The following is a 15,031-nucleotide window of genomic DNA, read 5'->3' as shown; positions in this document are numbered from 1 at the left end:
TGCCGATGGAGCAGTGAGGCTCCCTCCTCTGAGAGAACCAGCACCAAATGCAGTTTCCTTCCCAAGCTCTCAATGAAGGGGTGGTGCAAGTGTGATTTTGCTTTTTCCTGGTGATGGTCTTCACTCTCAACTCTCTGTTTGAGGGATGGTAACATGTTCCTAAGGAAAATGAATAGAAACAATGTGTAAGTGTATTGCCTGAAAATCTCTTTGTAAAGCACAGAGCTTTCACCATGCCCTGCGCCATCACCGTCCTCCTGCTGCTCTCACATCCCTCCAATGTGCTCTGCAAAGTGTCCTAGGATTTTTAGTAAGGGAGAAGTGACAGGAACAGGGGTGAATTGTTTTTTTGGCACTGGGTCTCCCAGATTGCTGTGAACGTTCCCAAGTGGAAGAAAAGCCTCGTCTCCCACCCTTTCTTCCTTCCTCCTCAGGCCACCGTATGGCAGAGAAATGAGGGAGCCGTGCGCAGTGTCCAGATTGCTCCTTTGTGTAGGGCAAGGGAAAACTTGGAGGAAATTCATGTGAGACTTCGTAGGACTTGGTCCGGAGATAAAAGTGAGATAAAAAAAGAGATGTTGGGTGTTGGGGCGCTCCCAAGGCCGTGCAGGGGTGGGATGCTGAGTCCAAACACTGTGCATCTGCAGCCCTGGGGTCTGTGCAGGGCTCGAGGAGCATCACTTTTGTATGAACAGGCTTTAAAAAAACATAATGCTGCCTTTTTTGGTTTGAAATGGGAATATTGTCCCCGAAAGCAGAGGGACAGTAAATGTTGCACTAGGTTTGTGCAAGTCTGTGGCTGGGGGGTGGGGGATCGGGGAGGGTGTCTCACAGGCAGTGACTTGGACGGAGTGGTGCCTGTTGTGAGTCGCTCACAGGTCACTGGGCCATCCTGGGCTGGCAGGATCCGGCCCATGAGAAGCACAGTCTGTTTCCCTCAAAGTATATGGGTTTGTGTGATGTGTGGGTGTGGTAGTGATGGAGCAGGCTCGGGGCATCGCTTGCTCACGCTGCCGAGAGCTCCGAGAGCTCCGGGAGCTCCCTGAGCAGCGGCCAGCAAGGAGCCCTCAGAAAGGGGTGGCCGGCACGGCGTGGGGCCATCGGGAGCAGAAGCATTAGTGTTTTAAACCGGGCCTTGCATGCTCAGCCGTGCACGAGAGAAGGGACAAGTGGGAAATCAGAGAAATCCTGGTTTACCCTGAAATGCTGTATTTGCTGTCCAGGAGTGGCTTGAAGGAGGGAAAGGGCAGCGTGGGGCAGAGCATGGTGACAGTGACATTTTGTGGGGGTAGCTGAGTGGTAAACTTCAAAGGAGGAGAGTTTGTAATTGTTCTTCACCTTGCAAGGTTAAAAATTAACTGAACCAACTACAAGCAGGAGCTGGGCATCGCTGCCGGAGCTCAGGGGCAAGCTTTGGGTTGCAGCTGCGACTGGAAGTGCCGATGGGTGGGAGGCTGCTCCCTAATTAAAGCAGGAGGGACAATGTCAGTGGAAGTGCCACGAGGGATGTGCAGGGGTGGTCAGAGCATGGGCAGTGGGGAAGGGTCCAAAAAAACCCATCCTGGAGGTGGTGGCCATTTGGAACCACAAAGGCGAAAATCCCTTTTGGGGGTAGCACAGTGAGAAACACTGTGGGGGACGGATGGGCAAGCAGGCAAGCTTTGGTGGAGAACATTTGAAAGTGGGAATCCCTATGGCTCTGGGAGAGCAGCAGTTGCAGACGGGAGGATGGTGAAGCGGGAGCGATGGCTGGGGCAGGTTTGGTCTGAGCAGGAGCCCTGCCCACGGTGGGAGCTGCAGCACAGGAGCTGTGGGTGCTGGCTTTTGGAGGTGCCCCGGCACGTTGAGGAGCCCCTGTCCAAGGCCAGAGGGGTAGGGGTGCAGCGGGAAGGTGAGGGCAGCACCAAAACCCACCCTCAGCGCAGAGGGGCTGGGAGTGGGTTAGTGATGCCAAATAGGCAGCACGACTCGACCAAAAATGACCTAAAAGTAATGATGCTCAACAGTTCCCAGTGCTGTGTGTGGCTATGGGTGTGCACGGGTTTGCACCTCAGAAGCTCTCAGAGGTGCAGGCAGTGCTGCAGTGCCTGGTGGATCCATCCCCGGCTGGACACTGGGGTTGGAGACTTCAGTGCTGCAGCTGGAAAAGCCACTGCTGTTGCAAGGGTGTTGAGAATGCTGTTACACAGAGTGATTCAGAGTGAACTCCGTGAAAATCAAACTCTACTCGTCATCTGCTCCCCGTGCTGCTCAGCACATTGTGCTGGCCCCGGCTCTGACAGGCAGCAGCTTCCCTCTTGGATGCGAACCCAGGAGCACCCCCAGAGCAGGCAGCGAGTGACAGACACAAAGAGGCTGTGGCTGAGAAGGAAATATCAGTTGCTCCTTTAGAGGCTTTATCTCAGCCCGTCGCTTTGGGGAAGAATGTGTTTTAAGTAGGAAGCAGCATGTGGATGTGTTCATTGTTTTACTTCCGTGTCTTGTGTATGTGAAACCATGTTTCTCCATCAGCGTCAGACACCCGGGTGCGCTTTGCCAGGTGGCACAGGAGCTGTTGCAGTGAAAAAGGGGAATTTTGTGGGGAGTGCAAGCTGAGGCCACGAGCAGTGCAGAAATGGGAGTGTTCACAGAATCACAGAATCACAGAATCACCAGGTTGGAAAGGACCCATTGGATCATCGAGTCCAACCATTCCTAACACTCCCTAAACCATGTCCCTCAGCACTTCATCCACCCGTTCCTTAAACACCTCCAGGGAAGGCGACTCGACCACCTCCCTGGGCAGCTGTTCCAGTGCCCAATGACTCTTACTGTGAAGAATTTTTTTCTGATATCCAACCTGACCCTTCCCTGACGGAGCTTCAGGCCATTCCCTCTTGTCCTGTCCCCTGTCACTTGGGAGAAGAGCCCAGCTCCCTCCTCTCCACAACCTCCTTTCAGGTAGTTGTAGAGAGCAATAAGGTCTCCCCTCAGCCTCCTCTTCTCCAGGCTAAACAACCCCAGCTCTCTCAGCCGCTCCTCGTCAGACGTTCTCCAGCCCCTCACCAGCTTTGTTGCTCTTCTCTGGACACACTCCAGAGCCTCAACATCCTTCTTGTGGTGAGGGGTCCAGAACTGAACACAGTACTCAAGGTGCGGTCTCACCAGTGCCGAGTGCAGAGGGAGAATAACCTCCCTGGCCCTGCTGGTGACCCCATTTCTGATCCAAGCCAAGATGCCGTTGGCCTTCTTGGCCCCCTGGGCACACTGCTGGCTCATGTTCAGTCGGCTGTCAACCAGCACCCCCAGGACTTGTGTTAGGGCTTGCTGCTGGCTGTCCAGCTGAAGCCTTTGACGTCCTTCCCTACAAGGGGCTGCCGTTCCCGGGCATGCAGCAGGTAGAGCCGGGCTTTGCCCCTGGCAGGCAGAATCCACCCCGGGCTGGAGCCTGTGGGCAGCCTGCAGTCATGGGTGATGCAGCGAGGGAGAGGAGAGGGAGGAAGGACAACAGAACTGCAGGAGGAAGAGCGCTCACCGCCTGCCTCTAAATTTGTCTTTCCTGTTTCTCAGTAGCAGCAATGCTCGTGTCCACGCTCTGTGGTGCCGGGTCACTTCTCCCTGCTTTGCCCTTTCTCCTGACATCTTATTGCTTGTCTGCCTTATCCGGCTTTTAGTGAGCTCTGCCTCGTGCCTGCTTTTTTTTTTTTTTCCAAATGTTTAATTCTTTAAGAGCTCCGTGCTTGTTTTTTCCCTTCCTTCACCCCTGGTCTGTCCTCGCAGCCCTCTGCCGAGGGCCTTTTTGGGGAGGTAGGGGAGCAGCGGGGCTCCAGAGCAGTCCCTGGCCCGGGGTGTTAAACACCGATGTCTCTGTGTCAGGACTGGAAATAGAGGTTGGAGGGCAGCCCTGGGATGTCTTCCCTCGGGGAGGCTTTTGTTTCACATTTAATACACCGTCCCCTCCTGGCATAGAGGTGATGGGTGCAGCTCTCCAACCAGTGCCACATCAACACTTTCTGGCTCTTGCTGAGTTTTTTTTCTCCCATCGCACCATGCCAGCACGCTGGCATCACGCCCCGATGCCGGCTGCAGCTCTGGTTTGAATGGAGATGACAATCGGAGCAGAGATGCCATCCATGGGCCTCCCAGCCATGCTTCTTCTGGGCCTCCTCCTGCTCCTTGCCAGGGCAGTGCTGAGCATGGCTGGGTGGATCGGAGATGGCCAGGACTTGCCTGGACATGGCTGCTTTTGGGCAGCGTTAGTTGCCTTGTGAGGGTGGGTGTTGCAGGGAGCTGCTCCCATCCCAACCAGGATGTGCATCCACAGGGGTTGTGGGACTCTGCTTCTGATCTGGAGTGCTGACCCCTCAGCTCTTCGAAGCTAGGGCACCATAACATCAGAACTTTAACATCTCGTAACATCAGAACGTAATATCTCCATCCTCTGTGCTAGTTGCAATCAGGATTTTTTGAGCTCTCTGAGAGTCACCGTTTTTAGGCACTGACTGACCTTGCCCCATCCCTTCACCCCTTCCTTTGTATCCCAGCATCTCTGAAGCATTCTCCTGAGCTATTTGGCACTGGGCAAGAGGCTCAGCCCTCGCCGTCGAGTGGCCACTGTGGGCACCGCTTTCCATGAGCTGCAGACCCTGGGCTGGGGTGTGTGGGTACAGGTGCCTTCCAGAGAAAAGCAACTTTCGCGAAGGCAGAGCTGTAGAGAGAACTGAAAGAGCCTTTTCAGTTGGTGGTGCCAAGCCCCTTTGCTGAGTTTCTTCTCATCCTTGCCCGTTTCACGTGTTGGCCGCTCGGCGCGTGCTTGTGGAGCACATCAGAGTGAGCGCAGAAGTCGTCTGCAGAGCAAGCCTTGATTTATGGGGGCTGGAGTGGTTTGGTTTCATTTTATGATTATCAACAAGGGACACATAGAAGTGAATTATTTCAGCAGCCAAGTGTTCTCTGTCTTTATAGGACTTTCTTGCTGTGAGAAGAGCGCAAAACGTAGAATTATGCAGATTGTGATGAAAACGGGGGCTGGGGCGGCTCAAGCAGACACGAGCATCAGCCAGCCCTCGGCACTGCCAAAGCAAAGGTGAAACTGCACAAACTCAGCCATGTAGATACGCTATAAAATATTTACTAAGATGAGTAAAAAGCACAAACGCCCCCACCCCCTCAGTCACGGCCGGTGGCTTGGCCACTGCGTTTCCCACCACGCTCAGCCCTCTCAGCGCATCGTGCCGGGTGGGTGTTGCGTTCTCTCTGCCCACCTTTGCCCCACAGCTGCTCCGGTTGTAGGAGCGAAGCAGCTGCGAGGTGCAGGGTATTGCACGGGGCAAGCTCTGGGTGTGCGAGGCTGTGTCCGTGCCCGATGGTCCGGTCAGTGTGACACCTCCGCACAGCACTGCCAAACCCTCCTTTCAACTCCATTTAAAACAATACATGAATAGGCAGTTCTGGTGTCAAATTCCAGCCTCCACTCGGAGTTAGGAGTGCTTGGTGGACTCCCATGGCATCATAACATACAGAGAAACAAAACAGCCCAGAAAGCCAACCGTGTCCTGGGCTGTATCCAAAGCAGAGAGTCCAGCAGGCGAGGGAGGGGATTCTGCTCCTCTGCTTTGGTGACACCCCACGTGGAGCCATGTGCCCAGTTCTGCGTCCAGCACAGGAAGGACATGGAGCTGTTGGAGCGAGTCCAGAGGAGGGCACGGAGATGATCTGAGGGCTGGAGCACCTCCTGTACAAGGACAGGCTGGGAGAGCTGGTGTTGTTCAGTCTGGAGAAGAGAAGGCTGTGGGGAGACCTTAGAGCAGCTTCCAGCACTGAAGGGGCTGCAGGAAAGCCGGGGAGGGGCTCTGGATCAGGTAGTGCAGAGAGAGGATGAGAGGAGCAGTTTTCGGATGAAAGAGGAGAGACTGAGATGAGATCTTAAGGAGAAATGTTTTGCTGTGAGGGTGGGGAGGCCCTGGCCCAGGCTGCCCAGAGCAGTGGTGGCTGCCCCATCCCTGGAGGGGTTCCAGGCCAGGTTGGATGGGGTTTGGAGCCCCTGATCCAGTGGGAGGTGTCCCTGCCCATGGCAGGGGGTGGAAATGAATGGGCTTTGAGGTCTCTTCCAGCCCAAACCATTCCATGATTCTATGATGATAAACATATTAAGTGGAAGTTTCTTCTTGCCTTGGTCGTGCAAACCCCTGGGCGTGTGCCATTGACACAGAGTTCCTGGAGCCTGGCAGTGCCTTTGCCTTCCCCGAGAGAGAAGAAGCCGTGGGCCTCCAGCTGCCAGAGTTTCACAGACCTCTGCTTTTATGGTTTGCAGTCAGGCACCTAAATCCAATGGCCTGGACTACGCACGGCGTCCCTGGCGAGAACGTGCCGAGAGCGCCGAGCGGCAGACACAGCTGCTCTGGGCTGATGCATTTCAGGACTCAGATTTCAAAATCTAGTTTTCTGCTCCCCTAAAGTTACTGGGAATGTGAGGGATGTCAGACATAGAGTCCTTTGTGCAGGGCACCTTTCTGTAGAGAGCACGGGTGGGATCCTCCCAGGTGTGTCTGTAGTGGAGTAAAAAGCAGCTCAGCTTAAGAAAAAAAGAATAATCCCCCAGCCCGCCCTCTCAAGCGGGCTATAATTATGTACACAGCCTTTATTTTCTGAAGCACCCGTCCTGTAGCTGCTGTTCATTATCCTTCGTTAGGGCAGCCGTGGTGTCTCCTGGCTGGAAGAGGTGTTTTCCATATCAGTCACTGACTTCACTGCCTTGAGTTGTACCTGTCAGTGTCTCAGGCCTTTCATCCCCGTTAGGGTAGCGCCGCGCTGGAGGAGCCTGTCCTTTCATGGCACAGTTTGGTGGTTTGAAGCAGCCCCTGTGTTCCCGCGGTGCCGCTGCTGTGGGCTCGGTGGCACCAGGACCCATCCGTGCAATATCGCCATCCCAAATCAAACCACAGCTCTGTGCCAGCCAACAGGAGGGAAATGTTTTGTCTCAGCCAAAGCCAGGACAGCGCGACGGGTGATGGAGATGGAGCTGGGCACCCCAGGGCTGGGGAAGGATCTCAGCCCAAGTCCCATGGGTGCCTGTGTCCCACTCCCATTCCCCTCACACACACACACACACACACAAGGTTGGAAAGGACCCATTGGATCATCGAGTCCAACCATTCCTAACACTCCCTAAACCATGTCCCTCAGCACTTCATCCACCCGTTCCTTAAACACCTCCAGGGAAGGCGACTCGACCACCTCCCTGGGCAGCTGTTCCAGTACCCAATGACTCTTACTGTGAAGAATTTTTTTCTGATAGCCAACCTGAACCTCCCCTGACGGAGCTTCAGGCCATTCCCTCTTGTCCTGTCCCCTGTCACTTGGGAGAAGAGCCCAGCTCCCTCCTCTCCACAACCTCCTTTTAGGTAGTTGTAGAGAGCAACAAGATCTCTCCTCAGCCTCCTCTTCTCCAGGCTAAACAACCCCAGCTCTCTCAGCCGCTCCTCGTCAGACTTGTTCTCCAGCCCCTCACCAGCTTTGTTGCTCTTCTCTGGACACACTCCAGAGCCTCAACATCCTTCTTGTGGTGAGGGGTCCAGAACTGAACACAGTATTCGAGGTGCGGCCTCACCAGTGCTGAGTACAGAGGGAGAATAACCTCCCTAGACCTGCTGGTGACCCCATTTCTGATACAAGCCAAGATGCCATTGGCCTTCTTGGCCACCTGGGCACACTGCTGGCTCATGTTCAGTCAGCTGTCAACCAACACCCCCAGGTCCTTCTCTTCCGTGCAGCTCTCCAGCCACTCTTCCCCCAGTCTGTAGCGCTGCATAGGGTTGTTGTGCCCCAAGTGCAGGACCCAGCATTTGGCCTTGTTGACCCTCATGCCATTGGCCTCAGCCCAGCGGTCCAGCCTGTTCAGATCCCTTTGCAGAGCCTCCCTACCCTCCAGCAGATCCACGCTTCCTCCCAGCTTGGTGTCATCTGCAAACTTGCTGAGGGTGCACTCGATGCCTTCATCCAGGTCATTGATAAAGACATTGAACAGGGCTGGACCCAGCACCGAGCCCTGAGGAACCCCACTTGCGACCGACCTCCGGCTGGAGTTAACTCCATTGACCACCACTCTCTGGGCCATCCAACCAGTTTTCAACCCAGGAGAGTGTGCACCCATCCAGGCCAGAGGCTGACAGTGTCCCGCCGTGTCCCCAGTTTGGGTGCCACTGGAGATGCTCTGCAGTGAGGGTGCCTGGAGCCAGCGCTGCAGGGGTGGGTGCTGAGGCCAGCAGGGCTCAGGGGGCACTCAGGGTGCCCTGCGCTCAGCTGACCCCTCTCTCGCTCCCCTGGGGTTTGCACCCTGCAGAGCAAATCAGGGCAGGACTGAGTGGTCCAGAGCGGTGTCCTTGGACGGAACAAGGGGAGCAAAGCCCCAGCGGTGGCTCTTGGGTGTCCATGGCTGCTGGAGAGCACCAGGAATGGGGACTTAGCAGGATTGCTTCATTGCGTCAGTCCTGAGCTGAGATTTCATAACCTGCCACTGCCCGGTCCTACCCGCTCTGTCCGCCCTGGACCGCATTGTCCCCACCCTCATCTCTATGAACTGCTCGGCTGCTCAGAAAAGGATCTGAAACATTTTTCACGGGGCGGATCTGAAAGTGACAGGGCGGCCTTTGCAGCTGAGCCATCAGTTTTGCTCCTAAAATGGTGCCAAACGACCAGTAATGCTGGTCTTGGAGAAATCAGAAGTGGGAGGTTCCCAGCTGGCCCCAAGCCCTTTGCCCGCTGACTGTGGCAAAGCTCTGGTTCTCTCTGCTCCTTTTACCTGTGGGCACAGAAAAGCACCTGCCATGTGTGTGTGTTTTAACGTCTCTGCCCTCGTGGCTGAGTTCTGCAGGGGAGATTCCATGTGTTGGAGATAATCCTTGAGACATTGAGCTGGTAGGTCCTGCCTTCCTCCCCACCAAGGCTTATGAGGATCTTCTCCCTTGACTTGGAGCAGAGCGCAGCGTTCAGTGTGCACTGGGGACCTGGCGATGCTGCTGCCTCGCAGGGGCTGTGGCAGTTGGTAGTGGTTTTCTCCTAAGCAGAACAGCGTGAAAATCTGAAGTTCATGGAGGAGACAGAGCAAAAGGTCTCCCCTCACCTGGCAGCTCCTTGCCCTCTCCTCAGAGCAGCCTCTGTGTCAACAGCAGAGGTGGCTCCAGTTATCCCGAACTGGACTTTGGGAGCTCTGAGAAGTTTAAATGTGGAAGATTATCCAGTCGGCTATTAATTGACACGCTTAAATCAGGCCCTTTTGGCTCTGATTGTCGGATTGCCTGGTGCAGCAGAGGTGAGGGATTCGGGGAGCATCGCGGTATGGAGTAGCTTCGTCTCCCCAGTGGCGTGGAGCAGCTGCCAGCACTGCTGCCCAGCCCAGTGCCCATCCTTGTGCTGCGGCACAACTGGCAGAGCGCAGCCCGGAGAGTTCTTCTTCGTCCAGGCCTTCAGATCTGGTCGGAAATTTCTGGCTGCTGTGAACAGCTCCGGGCAGTCCCTGTGTCCCGATTTCTCCATCCTCGCAGCCCAACACAAGACAGAGCCCAGCGGGAAGGGGATGCTCGACCCAGGAGCTGCTATCCCATGGGTGACACTGCCTGCGCGGGGCCACGCTTCTCACACCAGGAATGGAAAATAGAAGTTGAAATTGTTCCCAAGGGCAGCAACAGCCTCAAAAGTGAGACTGCCCTCTTGCCGGGATCTCCACTTCCCTCTCGGCTGGTGCACAGCTCCCATCTATAACATTCTGGCTGGTTTTCCCCTTTTAGGACCAGCCAGCCAGGGTTTCCATTCAAGGGTGCTCAAGTTCCTCTGACCCCCAGCCACTTTTATTGCCCTGCTTTGAGGTTGCTGCAGTTTATGATTAACCCCTGGCACCGGGGGATGCTGAGCAGCTGCTGTTCGGGCTCCCACCCGGGAGCATCATCCTCCGCCTGCTCCGGGCTCGCACCCGCAGCCGGGGTCTGCTTTGCTGTCCAGGAGTGACAGAGGGATGGCGGCTCGGAGGGGTGGAGGCTCTTAAGGGTGGAGGCTTAGTTGTGGATGGTGGAGGAAAGTGCGCTCTCAGGAGGAAGAGAAGCAGGAGTGGTGTATCCTAGGTTGGCGTGGGTGCGTGTACTGGGAAGTCACAGGAGTATTTGGGGTTGTGGCTCAACCCTTCTGTGGCGAACGGCCTCTGCTGCTGCTCACGGGCTGACCCTCTCACCCGGAGTTTCCCTATCTCGACGGTCACGGGAAGGCTCTCCTCCTCAGGAGCGAGATGCCCCAGTGCTGCCGTGCCCTGTCAGACACGTGGATCTTCTGGAGGACTGGTGGGAGGTGGGACGGGATCTGGGCTGGAAGAGCCCTTGCCTGTGCGTGGCCAGCATTGCGATTCCAGCTTTAGCATTCTGCCCGTAGGAACCTAGGGTGCCTGTTTGCCTCCTGCTTGGTTCCCTTTTGTCCCTGGGGACCCTGCAGTCTTGGTGGGCTCCATCTTTAGACCCTTCTCCCTGCAGATTCACTCTCCCTTTGTCCCATGTTACAATGCAGCTCTCCTTCCGGCGCTTTTGGGTTCCTCAGCAGATGTGAGGGGCTGTTTCCTCCATCTCTGCTGGGGCTGCCCCTCAAAACAGGTGGGTCTGACATCTCCTGGCAGGGCTGCCTGGTGTTGCTTTTCCCTGTGGAGGGATTGGGGGTCACAGGGCGAGGGGGGCTGCTCCAGGTGCCAGTCCCCTCGCCTCCCCGTGGAGCCAGCACCCACAGAGCCGGGCATCGCGCTTTGCATCGGTCCCAGCCATCCCTCTGCTTCCTTTGCAAGGTTTGGGCTTTGACCTCAAACCCCGGCACTGGCTGCTCTTCACAGCCATGCTCCTTTCTACAAATGGGGTTTCTCCAGGGATTTGCTCTGTGGTTTTCCCTGGGGACAACATGGTGGCTTTCCATTGAGGAGACCTGGCGGTGAGGACAGCCCTTCCGAGAGCTGCTCCGTATGGAATTCCATGGACCTTTTCCCTATAACTGCATGCGTGATTACTGGGAGAGGCGTTTGTGAAAGTAGCTCGGGCGTCTCTTTCAGGGAGTTCGCGGAGAGCAGATTTATTTTCTGCTATGCCGAGAATTAACTCCCCTTTTCTTCCTCTTCCCTCTGCCCCCGCTGGAAAGAGAGAGAATGCAGAAAAGAAGAAAGGATTTACATTGTGGTGGTGATTGGCATGGGCTCTGAATGAGAGGTCATTTCATCTGGCTGTTTCTTTTCAAGCGCGCTTTTTTTCATGCACACTGTATTCAGGCTGGGAGCATTCTTGCTTTTCAAAGCTGCTCTGTCTGTCTCTCTCTTCCCCCTCCTTTATTTTTCATCCCTTTTCTTTACTTTTGCTGTCTTTTCATTCTGTTTTTCCCCACCCCCTTGGGGCTCCATTTTTTCTTTCCTCTTTCCTCTATTCAGTTCCTTTTTTCTTCTCGCGTCTTTTTTGAATAGCTCTTCTATTTTCGGCGAGGGAAGGGAGCATGCGGCAAAGAAGTCGTTGCAGCCAGGAGGAACTTGAAAGTCTCTCTTTCCCTGTTTATTCCACTTAAAAGCAAAAATTGTTTTCCAAGGGAGAGCGAGGGTTTCTGTGCGGAGCCTTTGAAGCGAGGCTGGGACGTGGATTTCTCCCTGCTCCTCTCTACACCGTGGACACCGTCGGTCCCAAACCGCTGACATGGGGAGGTCTGCGGTCAGTGCTGGCTGGGCTGGGTGTGGGTGCTGGTGTGTGAGAGTGGGGTCAGGCAGGAGCAGCCCCTCTCCCTTGGCTCCAGCCGGGCTCGTCCCCGGCCACTGCTCTCCCTGCACCTCCAGACACCAATTAATTGTATTTAATTGCTATTTCTGGTGCTCCTACGCCAGCAAACGGCAGCATTTCAAGCCGCGGTGTGACAATAAGCTCTGAAGGCAAAGATCCCGAGAGCTCTCTGCCGCCGTGCGTGTCCCCGTGCGGCAGTGGGGAAGAGGCAGCTGGGTGGGGACAGAGAGGCCCCGTTTGTGTCACTTGGAAGGGGGCATGTTGTGCTTGTACAGGTGGCCCATGGGAATGTGTGTCGGAGCGCTGTGCTGGGGAGTGATGCCGGGATGTGGGGTGGCCATTGGCCATGGAAAGTCGCTGCGCTCAGGTCTGATGGACACAGGACTTTGGGGTGCTGGGGTTCTGTTGGTTTGGGCCCTTGCACGGCAGAAGAGCAGAAAAGGTCTCATGTGTGTCAAGACCCCAGCAATTCCAGATGGGTCTAAGGGAAACGTCCTCACGCAGCAGGACAAGGCTGGTCCCCAGATACAGTTTGGGTGCCACCAGCCACTCACCATCACAACGGTCCCAGCAGCTCCGTTGTCTGCCTTCAAGAAGAGCTGCCTGGGCAGAAGGGCTGATAGATCAGACTTAAAGCATGATCAGCTTGATCTTCTAAAGAGCAGGTGGTAGTGTGCTGAGCAGCAGAGCAACAAGAGTTCCACAGGACAGTCGCTCATGGGAATCCCCTCCTGTGACACTCCCAGCAGGAGTGCTGCTCTGGGCATCAGCAGGCTTTGGTGTGGCTTTGGCCACTCCAGGAGCAGAAGTTTCACCATCCCTTGGTGGAAGCGGGGCGCCAGGATTTGCTTTGGTTCAGTCGCTTTGCACACAGCGGTTTTCTAAGGAGGCTTCCCTGGTGCTGGGAAAGCAGGCATGGTAACGAAGCTGCTCCGCGGAGCTTCTCGCTGCGCTCTGTGCCACACAGTGGGGTCCCCGGGAAGGACCCTGCGCTTCCAAGGCAGACCCAGGCCTCCCTCCTCCTGGTCCCAGACCTGTCTTGCCAGGACCTGGCCTCCCCAAGTGGCTCTTGTCCCTCTGTCCTCGCTGTGGCCAAACAGATGCAGCCAGGGCGCTGCTGTTCGGTCAGCGCCTCCTCCCCGCTGATGGAGTCTGCCCTGGGTGCCTTGAAATGCGGTGGAAATTGAGGGTGGATCCAAGACCCAGGAAGAGGCGCTGGGCTGGAGCTGCTGCTCTCATGGTAGCTGTGTCAGAGAGGGGCTGGAGGAGAGGGCTCAGGACCATCTGGCGAGGCTTTGCCCAGCACCTGGCAGCTGAGTCGTGCTGTGGAAAGCGAGTTAGAGGAAGTGTGGGAAGGACAGCCGGGGCAGTTCTGGGGTAAAAGTGAATGCCCAGAACATAGAGTGAAGTGGGGACTTCTCGACAGCAAAATGAGGGCAGGTGGGCCCTGCAGGCAGCTCGGAAACAGGGTCTGGATGCTCAATCCTCAACATCTGGTATTGCAAGAAGAGAATTCTGCTTCCCCTTTGTGTGAAGGGCTTTGGAGGAAGGTTCAGAAGGGCTTTGCCAAAGGACGGAAACTTTATCATCCTCTGGCCAAGATGCACAGTGGGGCTGAGGCGTGGGCAGGGGTCCTGAGCCGTGCGGGTGGGCTGTGGTTAACAAAGTGGATTGGTTTTTTAAAAGTGATATTCAAATAATTGTAACCCCGAGATAGAGAAGACATTGGAGGAGATGAAAAGGGAGTGAGAAAGAAAGGAAGCAAAGGACAGAGGTTTGGAACAGAGAGGGAGATTAGGAGATAGATGAAAGAGAAAGGAGAAAGATAAGAGGGAGAGAGGGGACAGATCTCCTGCTCGAGATGGGCGTTGCCAGGGAAACAGGAAGAATGAGGGAGCAATGGAGGGATGGAGGAGAGAAGGATGCTGGGGGTGGGGAGCGAGGGATGAAGGCTTGGTTGTGGGTGGAGGAGGAAAGTGGGATCTCAGGAGGAAGAGAAGCAGGAGTGGGATGTCCCAGCTCCATGTGGGTGCCTGTGGAAGCACATTTGGTATCGTGGCTCCATCATGGCTCAATCTCTTCACGGTGAACAGCTCCTGCCCCTGCTGCTGCTGCTCAAGGGCTGACCCCTCTCAGCTGGAGTTTCCCTGTCTTGCCAGCCGCAGGAAAGCTCTCCTCCTCAGGAGCGAGGTGCCGTGGTGCTGCCGTGCCCGGTCAGACACATGGATCTTCTGGAGAGCTGGTGGGAAGTGGGAGAGGGTCCAGGCTGGGAGAGCCCTTGTCTACGCGTCGCCTCGATATTTGTATTGCACTTTCAGATGCAGCTGCTGCGTTTGAAAGATAAAGGTGGTGGGTGGCATTGAGGCTGAGAGGGCAGAGCAGAACCCAGCTCTCGAGGGCAGCGGGCAAGGGCAGCTCCAGAGCTTGGCTGGTGCCACCCGCACCGGTGCCAGCCTGGCTGCTGTGTGTGCGGGCACCGGGCAGGGGCAGCCGAGCATCCCTTGCCTCGCTGGCAACAGGATGGAAGCTTCCCAGCACTGCTGCACTCCGATTTCCATCCCGTGGATCAAAGGTTCCGTGGTAGAAATTGAGCGCTGGGTGGGATTTATTGCCGTGCTGCAAAGCTGCCCCCCACCCTCCGCGATGCTGCGGACGTCATTGCAAAGCCCAGAGAGGGGTGCAGACGCCAGCTTCGAGGGTGATAACCTGGTGGCTACAAGCGTAAATATTTATCATCATGAACACAACGGCTGGGGCAAGAGCAACTGAAGGAAACCCCACCAGATGGATCAGGAAGGGCTGATCCTGATCCAACATAGTGGGTGCTGCTCCGTTCCCCAGACATCATCTCTCATACGGACCAGATCATTGTTTTCCCCACACTCATTTTCATAGAATCATAGAATAGTTTGGGTTTTAGGGGACCTTGAAGATCATCCAGTTCCAACTCCCCTGCCATGGGCAGGGACACCTCACACTGGATCAGGCTGCCCAAGGCCCATCCAACCTTTGAACACCTCCAGGGATGGGGCAGACACAATTTTCCTGGGCAACCTGGGCCAGGGCCTCACCACCCTTGTGAAGAAATTCCTCCTGATGTCCCCTCTCCAGTTCATACCCATTGTCCCTCGTCCTGTCACTCCAAGCCTTTGTAAACAGTCCTTCCCCAGCTTTCTTGTAGCCCCTTCAGGTACTGGAAGGTTGCTCCAAGGTCTCTGGAGCCTTCTCTTCTCCAGGCTGAACAACCCCAACTTTCTCAGCCTGTCCTTCTA

General features: G+C 55.7%; 1 protein-coding gene across 2 annotated transcripts in view; it reads left to right on the top strand.

Moving 5' to 3' along the window:
- ZNF710 (zinc finger protein 710) overlaps positions 1-15,031 on the top strand; it is a 33,379-nt gene that overhangs the window by 3,334 nt on the left and 15,014 nt on the right. The window contains exon 1 of one of the 2 annotated variants that reach the window (XM_054077538.1): positions 11,480-11,693. The exons of the other annotated variant lie outside the window; for it this stretch is intronic. The gene's annotated coding sequence lies outside the window, so the exon portion shown is untranslated. Of the gene's footprint in view, positions 1-11,479; positions 11,694-15,031 lie in introns of those variants that run through there. 2 annotated transcript variants of the gene reach the window in all.

Source organism: Cuculus canorus, chromosome 12 (genome assembly GCF_017976375.1).
Source record: "Cuculus canorus isolate bCucCan1 chromosome 12, bCucCan1.pri, whole genome shotgun sequence".
Lineage (NCBI taxonomy): Eukaryota > Metazoa > Chordata > Aves > Cuculiformes > Cuculidae > Cuculus > Cuculus canorus.
The sequence above is the reverse complement of the archived record's forward strand: the minus strand, read 5'-3'. Positions and strand labels throughout refer to the sequence as shown.